Here is a 13,147-nt window from a genome sequence, read left to right on the forward strand (position 1 = left end):
CTGCTTCCTGTAGCCAGAGCAATGTCCAGTTGTCTGCTCAGGTCCTCCTCAGCCTCACTGTACAGATTTCTTTCTCTATTTCCCAGTTTCTAGGATCACTTGCCAAATCTGGAAATGAGACACCTTATAGTCCTATTTATAATTGCTTTCATGGATGAGTGAATTTTCCCCACAGATGTAATGCTGGGATATGCATCCCAGACAACCTAACCTACTGGAATCTTGGGGTCTGAATTCTGGGGACTGTTTAATTGCCAGATGTGTGATTTATTTATTATTATTATTAATATATTTTGCAAATGACTTGTCTTCTCTGGACCCCAGTTTTCTCCTTAGTAAAAGAAGTGGATAAAGTGGATGTCACAAAGGTCCACAGTTTTATGAGTACTATCCCATAATTGGTTCTTGGACTCCATACAAAGCAATTGGTAAGTATTTCCACACATGCCCTCTCTCCTCACAGACCCATGTATGAGGTAGGTCTTGCCCTACTTAAGTTTGTTTTTTGGCAAGAATACTTTACAGGTGGTGCCATGAATATTCTGATCCACCATGCTAGGAGTCGAGTTTTCTCTGTATGATATTAAGATCAGTGGGCCTAAGCAGTGTTGGTCTGAGCCATCTACTACAATGTTCCCCTGAGTTTTCATCTAGTGGTTTTGGTGCTGATTGATGATCATTGATTACCTCCATTATCTCATTAGCATTCATAAAACAGTAATTTCCAATTATATCCCTCCTCCATTCGTTACCTTGGACTCTGATTCAGGAATCTCCCTTTATGAACTGTTCCGCTCCCGATAGAGTTAATCCTCTCCTGCCCATCATATGTGCCTTGCCTTTGGTTACTGAAGCAATGTATGGTGTTACTAGTTGCAATAGATGAATCTGTTTATTTTCGGAAAAAGCACTTGGTAAGATCAAGAGAAAGTTGAAATACTTTAATTTACATGCCTGTCTTCCAACAACTCATTAGCTGTTCTAATATATGAAAGATGGTCAGCCCAGTTTTCATATTAAACTTTCTCTTGAGTTTTGTTTTGGAATCATTTATTTTATGCATTTCCTTACCTTTGCAAGGTGCTCTGCTAATCTCTGAGTAAACAAAACCAAATAAAATGGATAGCCTGTCTGGGCCCACAGTGTAGTGGGAAAGAAAAAGTCAAACAATTGCACAAATGCCCCATGACCTGTTACTTACTATTATTTATGACACGCATTTGTTAATTCACTCATCTTTCATATACCATGATGCTATGAAGCAAGTAACAGGCATTTGTGGCTAATGGAGAGGTCTGTCATAGACCTTTGCTTCTTTAGAATCTCTATTTCTAACTCAGCCTTTTAGGCAGCCAGCATTAAAACCTCAGTTGTTTATGAAACTCACAGAATGACCAATTAGATACAATTTGTTAGAGAATGCTGTTTCTACTTAGATCGATGATTATTATATTTCCCCAGAGTAGTTAACAATTAGCAAAATATCACCAGATCCTGATTGAAGATTGAAGGAAGCAGTAGAAGGAACACATATCCCTCAATCGCAGCAGAGATGTCTGTGCAGCATTCTGTGTAGGAGCTGAGGAGCAATTGCACGTCCCTGCTTCACACACTGAGGTTCACTGGCTGTCCACATCACAGCTGATAATGTGGGGTTTTGAAATGAGAAGTATTAAAACTTTATTGACACCAGACATCCATTTGACCAAATATAATTGCTAGTAACTTGCTTGGTAGATACACGTTAGCAACCTATTTAACATTTGTACAAACAGACCTGTTAGTTCGGAGCCGAAACGTTCAGTTTTTATTATTGAGGATATTAGGGTTTGTTAAAGAGATCTTGATTCTTCCATTACATTTGAGGATTTCCTTCTCCTACAGGAGAAAGAAATTGACAACATGTTGTTAGGAATTGAAGGAAGGAAAGCAAAGCAAAACAGCCTGAGCAGAGAGAACTAAGGCTATTTTTAAAACAGTTGTGTAAGGAAATTGTTTGCCTCCATTTCTAAAGCTGAGATATTCTTTCTTCCATGCTTCCTGTGAGCAAAGCTAGTTGTCGGGACAACTAGCACAGGACTGTGGTCCTCAGGGGGCATCTCCTCAGCACCCTGGGCTGAGGTTGAGCATGGATATCTAGAACCATCTAGCCAAGTCATCCCCAGTAATCTGTGTGAGCCGAGTGTTTTGCAATTTAGTGGACAAAGCAGGGAGAGATGAAGCGTCACATGTGGCTCCACAGTGACAGCACGGCTACAGAATATCTTTGTCACCACAGAGCTCTGCTGCACAGAGCTGAGAAGGCAACGTGCGACGATGGACAGAGCAGATCTTCAAAAGCCAGCACGTCCTCCACCGCCATCGTCCACACCAGCAACAGGACCTTTATCTTTTATGCACAGGACCAGATAAAACTGCCTCTCTGGTGCTCACTCCTCTCCACCTCCTGGGTGAAATCTAGAGCAGTTGCTCTTGTGTTTCTTCTGATCATTCTTAGATGTGATTTTTAGTCATCAAACTTATTTTCATAACTATTTTGTCTAATTTCATCTGATAAACAAAACTCCAATCTTCACTACCAAGAATTCCCTAATGTGTCCACAGTTTCTTCTGGGTGGCCATATATCTCTCCACCCTCTGCCTCTAGCTTTTGGCCCTTGTCAGATTCCCCTCTTTTAAGATGATCCCAGGCTGATTCTTAGGGGAAAACTCCTTATTGTGTTTCTAGAGCATATAACAATGACTGGCTCTGGGGCTCAGTATGTAATTGTCCTTAAATAAAGATGAGCACAATTTTGTTAAGAAAATGAAATTTAATTTTGCACTCAATTACTTGCCATACATCTATAGCCCATTTTCTTTCCAAGATAAAGAACATTTTAATCAACTCAGAGATATCTCTCCTGCTCCTTTATGTCAATACCTGCTGCTCACCCACTGCCCCATCCCCTGGGGCCATTGTTCTGATGACTTTCAGCATAGAGTGATTTTAACTAATACAGAACAGTTAAATGAAAACCAAACAGTATGCAAAGAAATCAAACAAAGAAATCAAACGCCTTCTGGGTGACTGTCTTCTTTAGCTGTCAGAATGTTTTGAGGGTCAACCATGTTACCACACATACCGTTCATGGCACAGAGGCCCCATAGATAGCTCACTCATCTGTCGATGGACATTTGGGTCAGTTTTGGTTTTGTAACTATTATAAATAAAGCTGCTCTGAACATTTGCTTTTTGTAGGTATATGTCTAACTTCATGAAAGTCTAGCAGAATGTTTCCAAAGCTGTTTTACTATATAACATTGCACAAGAAATGTATGCAAAGTACGATTTTCCCACATTCTCAGTCGGTGTTTTCAGTCTCTAAATTTTAATTATCTGAGTGCACACAATCTTGTGTCCTATGACCTTGCTAAATTCACATCTCAGTTGTTATAGCAGATTGTTTGCACATTCCTTAGGAATTTCTTTGCATGTAATTATGTTACCTATGAATAAAGATTGTTCCATTTCTTTCTTTTCATTACATATGTCTTTTGTTTCTTTTTCTTGCCATATTCCATCTGCTAGGATTGCCAGTACAATGTTGACTAGAAGTGATGAAGCAGACACATTTCATGGTATGTTCCAGAAATCTATATGGAAATTTTGGCTAAATTGTGAGCAGCAAATACCCAGGACAAGACTTTTCACTTTAACCACTTTAAAAATATGTTGCATTTCAGGGGTTAGAAAGTGCTCAATTTTATAATACCCTACCCACCCCTTAATACATATATGTACCCACTCTTGGTGGTACCCACTCCCAATATTAAGTATATAACCCCACATGAAGATTGTAGCATAATATGTTCAGACAGGGTTCAGAGGTACAAATAGAAATTTTGAAAATTAAGAAAGCATACACAAATTCAGAAAGAAATATCTAATAATAAGAATCACTAGGTTTGAGAGTCATGTTCCAAGAGAACAGTAAGAGTACCAACGTAATTTAAGGTTAACTAGTTTATGAAAGTCCTTCAGTACATATCACAAAGAATAATACTTTGGCCAGAGCAATAGAGAAGATGACTAAAGGCTTTTTACATATTTAGAAAGTACTGCATTACTGGAGTTGAAAAACTAATAATAAAGTAAAAGAAAAAAACACAAAGGCAAATTTGAGTTGCCAAGAACAACTGGAAGACACTCAGACTGTCAATCAAAGCATAAACATATAGCAAACTGGTTTCAAATCAATCATTGACTTTTGATGCCAACTTTTCACCAGCTATATAGTCTCTCTCCTCCTGTCTCTCTTTGGACTCCTTATAAAGTAATTTATTTTAAGGCACTTTGGACTGATGCTTGTCCTCGGTTATGTGGCTACCACACCCAAATATGTTCTTTGGGAGCTGAGTCAACACACATAAAAAGAGGTCTATTTGGGCCAGTTTTCCTGGCTCTGATTGGTGGGAGTTCTGGGGATAAGTAATCAAAGACAATGCATCAAGGACAAGCATGCATGGTGGGGAACTGGCATTGGTCTTCTTAGTGCAAAGCACGTGTGGTCTTCCTCTGCCACAGACACAATGCATTGCACACTTATGTGGAGGCCACGCTGTGGCCTGGCAACCTGGTGAAATCTTTAAAACTAGACTTGAGCTGAAGTGTCTCTTAGCTAGAGTCGCTGAGTCATCCAAACTGACCTGATCTAAGAAGTTAGGAGATGAGGGAAATTATAGGACACAGAAACTGGTCCAGGAAAGTGAACCAAGAGGAGAGCAAGCAGTTGCAACAATTCACAACTGAACCAAGCTAACCCCACCCTGAACTGGATGGAGATGAACTAACTGAGCTAGATTAATATAAATTTTATTGGGTTGCATGATTTCCCTTTAGAAATGGTTACGTTTATATGTAGACACATACATAACTATAAAATTTGGATAACACAATACTTTCATTAAATTATTTTTAATTACTTAGGTTTGCAACAGAAATTAAAACATTTAAAAATCTATTCTCTTGACCTCCAGGATCACATCAATCATCTCAGTGATCTAAATACTGATCTTCACTAAATGCACACACACACACACACACACACACACACAAACACACACACTCACAGACTTAGGGTCTTTTAAAAATAATTGTTGTAGAGAAACCTGTGCTCCTGCTTCTTTCTACCTGTCTTGTCCCAGAAACTTACAGATAAATCTTCTTGAGAGAAAATGACTGTAAAACTATGAGTCCAAAGGTAGGACGAGGCAAAACAATGAGATGAAAGAGGAATTTGTAATAATAAGGAAACATTGCAAACTAAAGTAACCGCTCTATAGATGACATGAATAAATTAGACCAAGGAAAGGACCAGGTGTGGATGAAAAATGGACTGACAGCATGAGGGCACGTTGGAGAAGTCACACACAGGAGGGATGAGTAAGTGGAAGATGAGAGCTCCACAGAGAAGACGATCTTGAAGAAGGGCGGTCGGTGTCTCTGAAGTCAAGGACTGCCATAATCTAAAGACGGATCCCAGCAGCAATTTTCCTGAAGAATGAGTTAAATCTAGAGACTGAGACGAAATTCTGTACACTAGAAAATAGTGATACAGAATTACTTTCGAATAACTGTTAACTTGCCGGACTTCAAAATAAAAAAAGTAAAAAGGATATGCTTCCTTGATTTAGGCATGAGGCGTGAGTCTTCAGGAGGAACACGATTCCAGAAGAGAATGAAGCAGTGACGACAGAGCTCTATGGGAACAAATGGTGCCCAAGGGCACCCCACCCGCCAAATTGCCACTCATGACCACAGAGTCCACCATAGACTTTGACTACCAAACTTGGAATCAAAACTAGTCAACTGAGGTGTTTTTAACAAAATTAAGAAGCTTGGGTTGGAAAACCGATTAAATTACATGACAACAACAAAACTGGTGGGTATGGAGTCCTTAAAATGCAGTCTGTAAAAATAAAAACGAAATAGAATAAAAGTTAACAATAGGAGGGATTTTGGTTGTAAAATGTGCTATAATTCCAAAACAAGTAAAATAATATAAGTCACAAAAATAGGAAGGCAGAGGATTAAAGGAAGCCCGGTTGCACCAATCGCTTCTTTACCAGTGACAGAAGCTCTACTATATGAGAAAATTTATCTTAAGTTTAGCTATTCATTTCTGTTTTCTTCTTTTGTTTCTTAAAGTAAAATTGTTAGGTATTTTATTTAGGTATGATCCCTCTTGCAAAATTAATTCATTTATTTATCTTCCTTTCTGAAACTCTCCGTAGCTTTGTTATATTCAAGTATCATTAGCTTCTGTTCTTGTACCCGGGATTAAGTTTTATTTCCTTCCAAATAAATATCAATTAGCTGCATCCTAACAATTTATAAGATTTAGTAGTTTCATCATTTTTTATAATTATAATTCTATTTTCCTTATGATTTCTCCTTTAAGTCATGAGTTATTTAAAAGTATTTTTAAAAAGTTTTGCATACGTGGAGTACTTTATTACTGTTTTGATTTTTTTATGTGATTTCATGCTGTGTAGATTATTTTTTATACATTTTATGTTCTATGTAAAGCAATGTATATTTCCTAACCAGTGGGAGGGGGTCACCTCTATGAAGGTAGAAATAAGGACAGTGGATGAAGCCTGCAAACATGTGGTTCGGGTGTCCTGTATCTGATTATTCTTGGTGGCTTTGGTGGGAGACATGCCTGCATTAGATTTTCCCTTCTGCATTGGAACTATTGATTTATGATTTTTATTTCTTCTTAGCTGTTTTTTTCCTTTGTTATATTGTGTCACACTTTATCCATACTAACCAAATGCTCTCAATTCTGTTATCTGGTGTTAGCATTATAAAATAAGCCTTATTTTCATTAGAACTTACTTGCTTTATTTCTTTCATAACTTCATTTTCTGCTTGCAACATATTATTTCATTTATTTCAGTTATAAGCAGCATATATCTGGAAATTTGTTCTTTAATTTTATTCCAACTGTTAATCTCCTCTTTGAATAGGTGACTTCACAGTGTTTCCATTTATTTTAATTATTAAAGTGTGGACTTACCCCTTTCACCTTATGTCGTGCTTTGTATTTACCCCTATTTGTTTCTTCTATTTTCCCTTTTCCTGTTTTTCATTGGATTCGCAGAGTTCAACGCATTTCCCTTTTCTTTTCTTCTATTAGTTCAGCAATTAAGCATTTCCATTTCGTTGGTGCTCACCCTCAGCTTCTTGTGCTTTATTGTGCCTAATCAGCCCCCGCTTTGTAATGGCGAAGTGTTTGCATCTTACTCTTGGATGAGAGGGTACTGTGCTCTGACCCTCCGCTGAAGAGCTCTGCTGACTTTGTGTTAGTTTTGCCATTTTTAACCTGCAAGAACCAGTCACTAAGCTTCTTCCTGCCCCTTGATTAATTTTCTGGGTGGTGGCTTACTTTCCGTGCCCACTGCGCTCTTGCTTTGCCCACAGGTTCTGCTTTCCTCCAGTTTTCCCTGACACGCGCGGGGCCTAGGACTAGAAGTGATGGAGGCCCGCACACCCACTCATCTGTGTCTGAACACAACATCGCACAAACAGCCAACAACGTGTTCAAGGTATTCTGTCCTCCTTCGCAATTCTACTTCCTCACAATCTAAACACCAGGTTCAAATGAGGATTTCTCAGGCTTCGTGGACCTCAGAGCCAGAAAGTCCTTGCCGGGGGCGAGTGGGCCCTGGCCTTTATTCTGCAGCTTCGGTACCCATGTGGGTCTCGCTCTGGCTCCATCCCATGTGGGGAAGGGCATGGTTCTGCCCACCCGTATGCTCAAGCTCCATCTACAATGCCTGCAAACAGCTGCCTCTTGAGACAAAAGGGTCACTACTGGTGACACCTCCTGCATTTAGGAAAACAGACCAAGGAAAGAGATTGACCCAGGACCTGAGAGTAGCCCCTGGGTTGTTTTGACTGGAAGTTCCAGGGTTCTAGGCATCTAGAGGAGGGTCCAGGAGAGGCAGGTTGCAACTGAGCACAAGGATTCTTCCTTGAAGATTGAGGCTCAGCAAAAGCAGAATGGAAAGCAACTTAGTATGGGGTCAGGAGAGCTGCCTGACCCCAAGAATGATAACAACGTGAAGCGCATCCTCTACTGTGAGGAGTGATGCATGCTAAAGAGTTTCTCCCTCTCTTAAACAATAGTTTAACTGAATAAAAAATGCTGAGTTCACAATTATTGTTCTTTAGCATTTCCTTTTTACTCCATTGTCTTACCTGATATCTATTGTTCCTAGCTGACAACTACTTTCAATCTCATTGTCAAGTGTGATAGATAACTAGCCTGTCACTACGTGTTTCAGTTTGAATGACTGCCATCAAATGTCAGCCCTGGTTGTTATGGGCGCAGCTTCATAGATCGAAGGACTTTTAGGGCTAGAAGTCATTTGTGGAGGACGTAAATGACTTTTCTCTCTTGCTTCTTCCCCATCTCCTGCTTCTGCCTTTCAGAAGAACAAGTTGGCCCACATTTTTGATGATGTTCTTTGGCAGGTTTACTGCTCAGATCCATGCAGCTGGTCACTGAACTGAGTTACTTAATTTAGAATGTGCTATGGAGACCATCATGCTAGGGGGAGGAAAGGAAGGAAGGCCCAGTGCAGCCTCAAAGCCCAAGACACTGGGCCATGAGCAGCCCATGGGCCCTGCAACTGCAAAGCTGGCAGATAGTTCCTGCCTTGGCCACTCACCTTGCACAAATGCCTCCTTCCACAGGAGCCGTGAGGCAGGGGCAGGGTGGGAGTGAGAAACCAAAACCCCCCGCTGAATCTCAACACTATTAAATCCATCTCCTTAAATTGATGGTGTAGACATGGCAATGAAAGCCCAGAGAGGTGAAGTGACTTCCCCAGGTAGTAAAGCCAGTGAGGAAGCAGAAAATAGAACCTAGATAAAGCTTCTAGCTCTAGAATATTTCTGGATCCTGTATTAAGTTTTCAGCTTCACATATTGACTCTCAATCTACTTCCTTCACAGAACATAATTTTCCTCACCACATTCTCTAATATGATCCAGAAAGAGAAGAGTGTTCACAGTCAGAAGGGACTGAGTTTTAATTTTGCCTCTTTCATAGTTTATTAGCTCCGTAGTCTTGTCTTTTCTGTCAAGTAAGGACAAGAACATTCATCTAACAGTGTCTTTAGAAGGTCAATCTAAAGCCCCTGGCACAACGCAGGTCTCGAGGTGGAGGCTAGATGGACAGTGTCATTGTGGCTGCTGCTGTCAGTCATCTTAAGAGTTGGGCGTGGTCCAACCTGGCATCCCTTTTCTTTGAAGATATTATCCCAGGCACGTGTTTGGGTGTGTATATGTGTGTTTTAAGAGTTTGCATGGGACATCTCCTGGGTCTCTCATGGGACATCTCCTGGGTAGAGACCCGTCTCCCTTGCTGCCCAGGACAGTGCTTACCACACTGTGGATGAAGACTGACAGGTGACGACAAATATCATCATGTGATACCCGGGAAGCACTCTGAGGCAGGTAAGTGCGTGGAGGCGGTTCTCAGCTCAGTCCGCTCTGACCCAGCCTGGGCACAGCCCCGTCGGCACGGAGTGGGCTGGGTCCGGCAGCCCCTGGTGCGTGCCAGTGCCTCCGCTGCGCGGGCCGCGCATTAGCCCAGCCAGGCACTCCATCCCGAGGGTCCTCAGCTGCCTCCATGCTTCACTTGATGCCATCCTCTTCTGCCTCGGCTTTGATATCCCCACAGGAATTCCTGACTGGCTTCTGCAAAGTCTGAGATGGAACTAACTTATGGAACTTTGAGGGATTTTGTTACATTTCTACTTAATTCAGCAGATAAGAGAGCCTGGGAGAGGGGGTGGTTTTCTTTTCCTGCAGCCTGCCAAGCCCATCCAGCATTTCAACTCCAAAGGGGGAAAGTGCAGTGCTGACTCTTCAGGAGTCTTGGGAAATGGGGAGAATATATGCTTCTTGGAGAGAGATCATGAGATCCAAAAACCACAGACAGGCAAGCCCCAGGGTACCCAACTCGAAAGTAGTTAAAGGCCCAGTCGATGTAAAACTCCAGGAACTTCGAGGGAGAGATGGAGTTGAACTGTCCTTTCCCACATGTACTATTTAATGAAATCCATGAATTTGGTGTGAGAGAGGTAGGGCTTTTTAAAGGAGGCTTGGAGCAGTCACAGTAGGAATAGACAGCAGGTGTGACGATCGACCTGAAGACAGAACTGAGTTCCTAGCAGGCATGTGCTACCTGGTCGAACCCAGCACACCATCCTTCATACCAAACTTCAGCTCCTCAGCTGAACGTTGGGAGTATTTAATATCTGCTTCCCGAGTTGGTTTGCTTGTTTGTTTTGGGGATTAGAGGAGCTCATGTGTGCAAAACATTCATCACATGAATGGAACCTATTAAAAACTCAGTAAATGGTAGGTTTCTTAGATGGTGGCCAACACACACATGCTTGCTGAGTTAAATTAATCAAGTATTTATTAAACACCAAGTCTGCACCAGACACTGTGCATCTCGGAACAGAGACAAAAAAGACACAGTCCCTGCTCTTGTTCTGTCTTCCAGATATTCTCTGTCACTATGCCTTGTCTTTTGACCATTTTGTTTTTAAGTCCAAGACACTGAGCATGTGGAATGAAAGTCCCATAAGAGCAGAGACCTCGTATGTCTCCTATTAAGTATCCCCAGGTCTAGAAGAGTGAAGATATTCACCATGTATTCACTGAGAGTCTATATATATTAAACTTGGTCTTGACATTTGGGATGAGTCAAGGCACCCTGCCCTCCTGGAGCCTACATTCTGAGTGAATGAATGAAGTTCCTTCATCATGCATATAAAAATTTGCCATCAACCACTTTTTTTTTTTTTTTTAAACTGTGCATAGAAAATTTCCCTGAAGAAGAGAGGCAACTCAGAAACCATACTCTCCTTGGTAGTGACATCGCTTACCTCCTCCCAGACACCGATCTGGCAGGGCCACCAACGCTGCTCACAGCTTTTATTGAATGACGTGTGAATGTGGGGTCCAAGAGGATGGCTCTCTTGAGGACACGGTGTCATGCTGATGCAGCTTAGGAGTCTGCTCTCCGGTCCAGCAATGTTTCATGGGTCCTCAGCCTAGAAGGCAGTTCTGGGGCAAGCCGGGGACCCAGGAGCCTCGCCAGCTTGCTCTGGCCAGTAGGTGGGTGTCTACTGGCTTCAGAATCTGCTCTCTGCAGGGCCTGGGTGCCTCCTCCATCAAGTAAGCTGCCAGGTTCACAATTGGAACATAAACAGGCCAGCAGGTTCTGATTAATCCAAATTGGAACTATTCAAACAGTCACAAAAAGAGATCTTTTCCCCTGAAGGAATTTACATGTGAAGAGAGACTAAGATGGGAAATAAACATTTCTATAATGATTAAAGTTAATTGGCTTGAAAGGATGCCTCTGAAAGAAATGCTTTCTGGTTTTAGTTCCAATCTATTTCGGGACAAGCCTGTTTTTCATAAGATTGGTAACTGCAAACAGATACTGCCCTTTCATTGGAAACAGATGGTCCAGGACATAATTAAAGAAGTATGCATTGGCATCTCAAATAACTGCTTTCAATTACAGCATTTCAAGAGTATTAAGGGGAAATATTTTAAACAAGACCACTGCAAAAATAGATTTTGTCATTAACTTTGAAATAATATTTGACTTAAGGCTGAAATTTCCATGTGCCAGGTCTGGATCTCACAGACTGATTGGTGCAGGAGAAATTGAATCATTATGTCCTATCGTTTGGGGGGGGGGGGATCTTTTTTTTTTTCTTTTAAGGCAGAGAAAAATGTATTTTTCTTCTGTTAAGACTCATATTTTATTTTGTGCTTGAATCTCAGTTATATTTCACAATCCTGGGGCACTATCATAGTGGAACCATTTCACTGTGGAGTTGTGGAGTCCAGGGCTGTCTGTTTGTCACTTATGTGTGAGTGTATGTGTGTAGCCAGGGGGTGCAGGCCCGGGTCCCCCCTCAAGCATGTTTATACTCCCTGAAACCCACATTGTTAAGAACACCCTGAGCAACTTCACGCCGAGATGGGTATGCACAACCTAAAGTGAGACGTTGTGCGAAGCTGGCAGATTGCCTGGGCTGGTCCATTTGTCACCTATAGTCAGCTTACTGTGATTTTTTGTTAGATAATTTTAATGGAGATTATAATAATTATAGTAATTAAAACCTAGCTATATGGCACTATTTACAAAGTGCTTCACTTATCTTGTGTGAACATCTCGCCCAAGGCTGGCACTGTGCCAAAAGATAAAACAATGAGCAAGAAGAATGTCCTCTTGGGGTTGGGCAGATAGCACAGTTGGTAGAGTGCTTGCCTTGCAAGCATAAGGCCCTGGGTTCTATCCCCAGCACTGCAAAAAACCAATTTCGGGTGACTAACCCAAGCAGTAGCTTCTCCCCAGTGACCTTAAACTTGGTTTTAGAAACAGAAGAGGAAGGCGCAGTACAGTGCCTCACCTTGACAACTCAGGCACATCTGACTCCTGGGACCCAGGGCTCCCTGGACTCCAGCAGAGGTCAGGCAAGTACAGTTTAAACCATTGATTATGAATGACCATGAATTGGTTAATAAGCACAGAATAAAATTACTTTTCGTTATATGTACACATGTTTACATAGTACACATGTCTACACATAGAGATGGAGAGTCAGAGATAGAACATGCAGGGGTCATACGACCTCTGACCCACCAACCGAGGTTGCCTAGACCTGAAGCTCTATCTCCTTATCGTGTGGGTTGTGGGCAGAACATTGCAATTGGATTTTTGGAATATTTTTTCACCTGCAACAACTAAACCCTAAAACGTGTGGTAATCACCTTCATGGTTATGCTCAGAGTTTAAGTTCTCCAGGATGATGTTCAGATTAGCTCTACCCCAAAATTAGCTTTTCCTGGTCTTGGATTCCCTTTCTAGCTCGTGTGTGTGTGTGTGTGTGTGTGTGTGTGTGTGTGTGTGTGTGTAAAACCTGTATTCTTTATTATTTATGGAGCATGAACAGAGGCATTACCACAAATGCTAATGCCACTCCTTCAAAAAGGGACTACATAGATTTGCTCCCAAGTAATTAAAAATAAAATGTGACACAGAGTAATCATGTCTTAATA

This window comes from Sciurus vulgaris (assembly GCF_902686455.1).
Source record: "Sciurus vulgaris genome assembly, chromosome: 12".
Taxonomy (NCBI): Eukaryota; Metazoa; Chordata; class Mammalia; order Rodentia; family Sciuridae; genus Sciurus; species Sciurus vulgaris.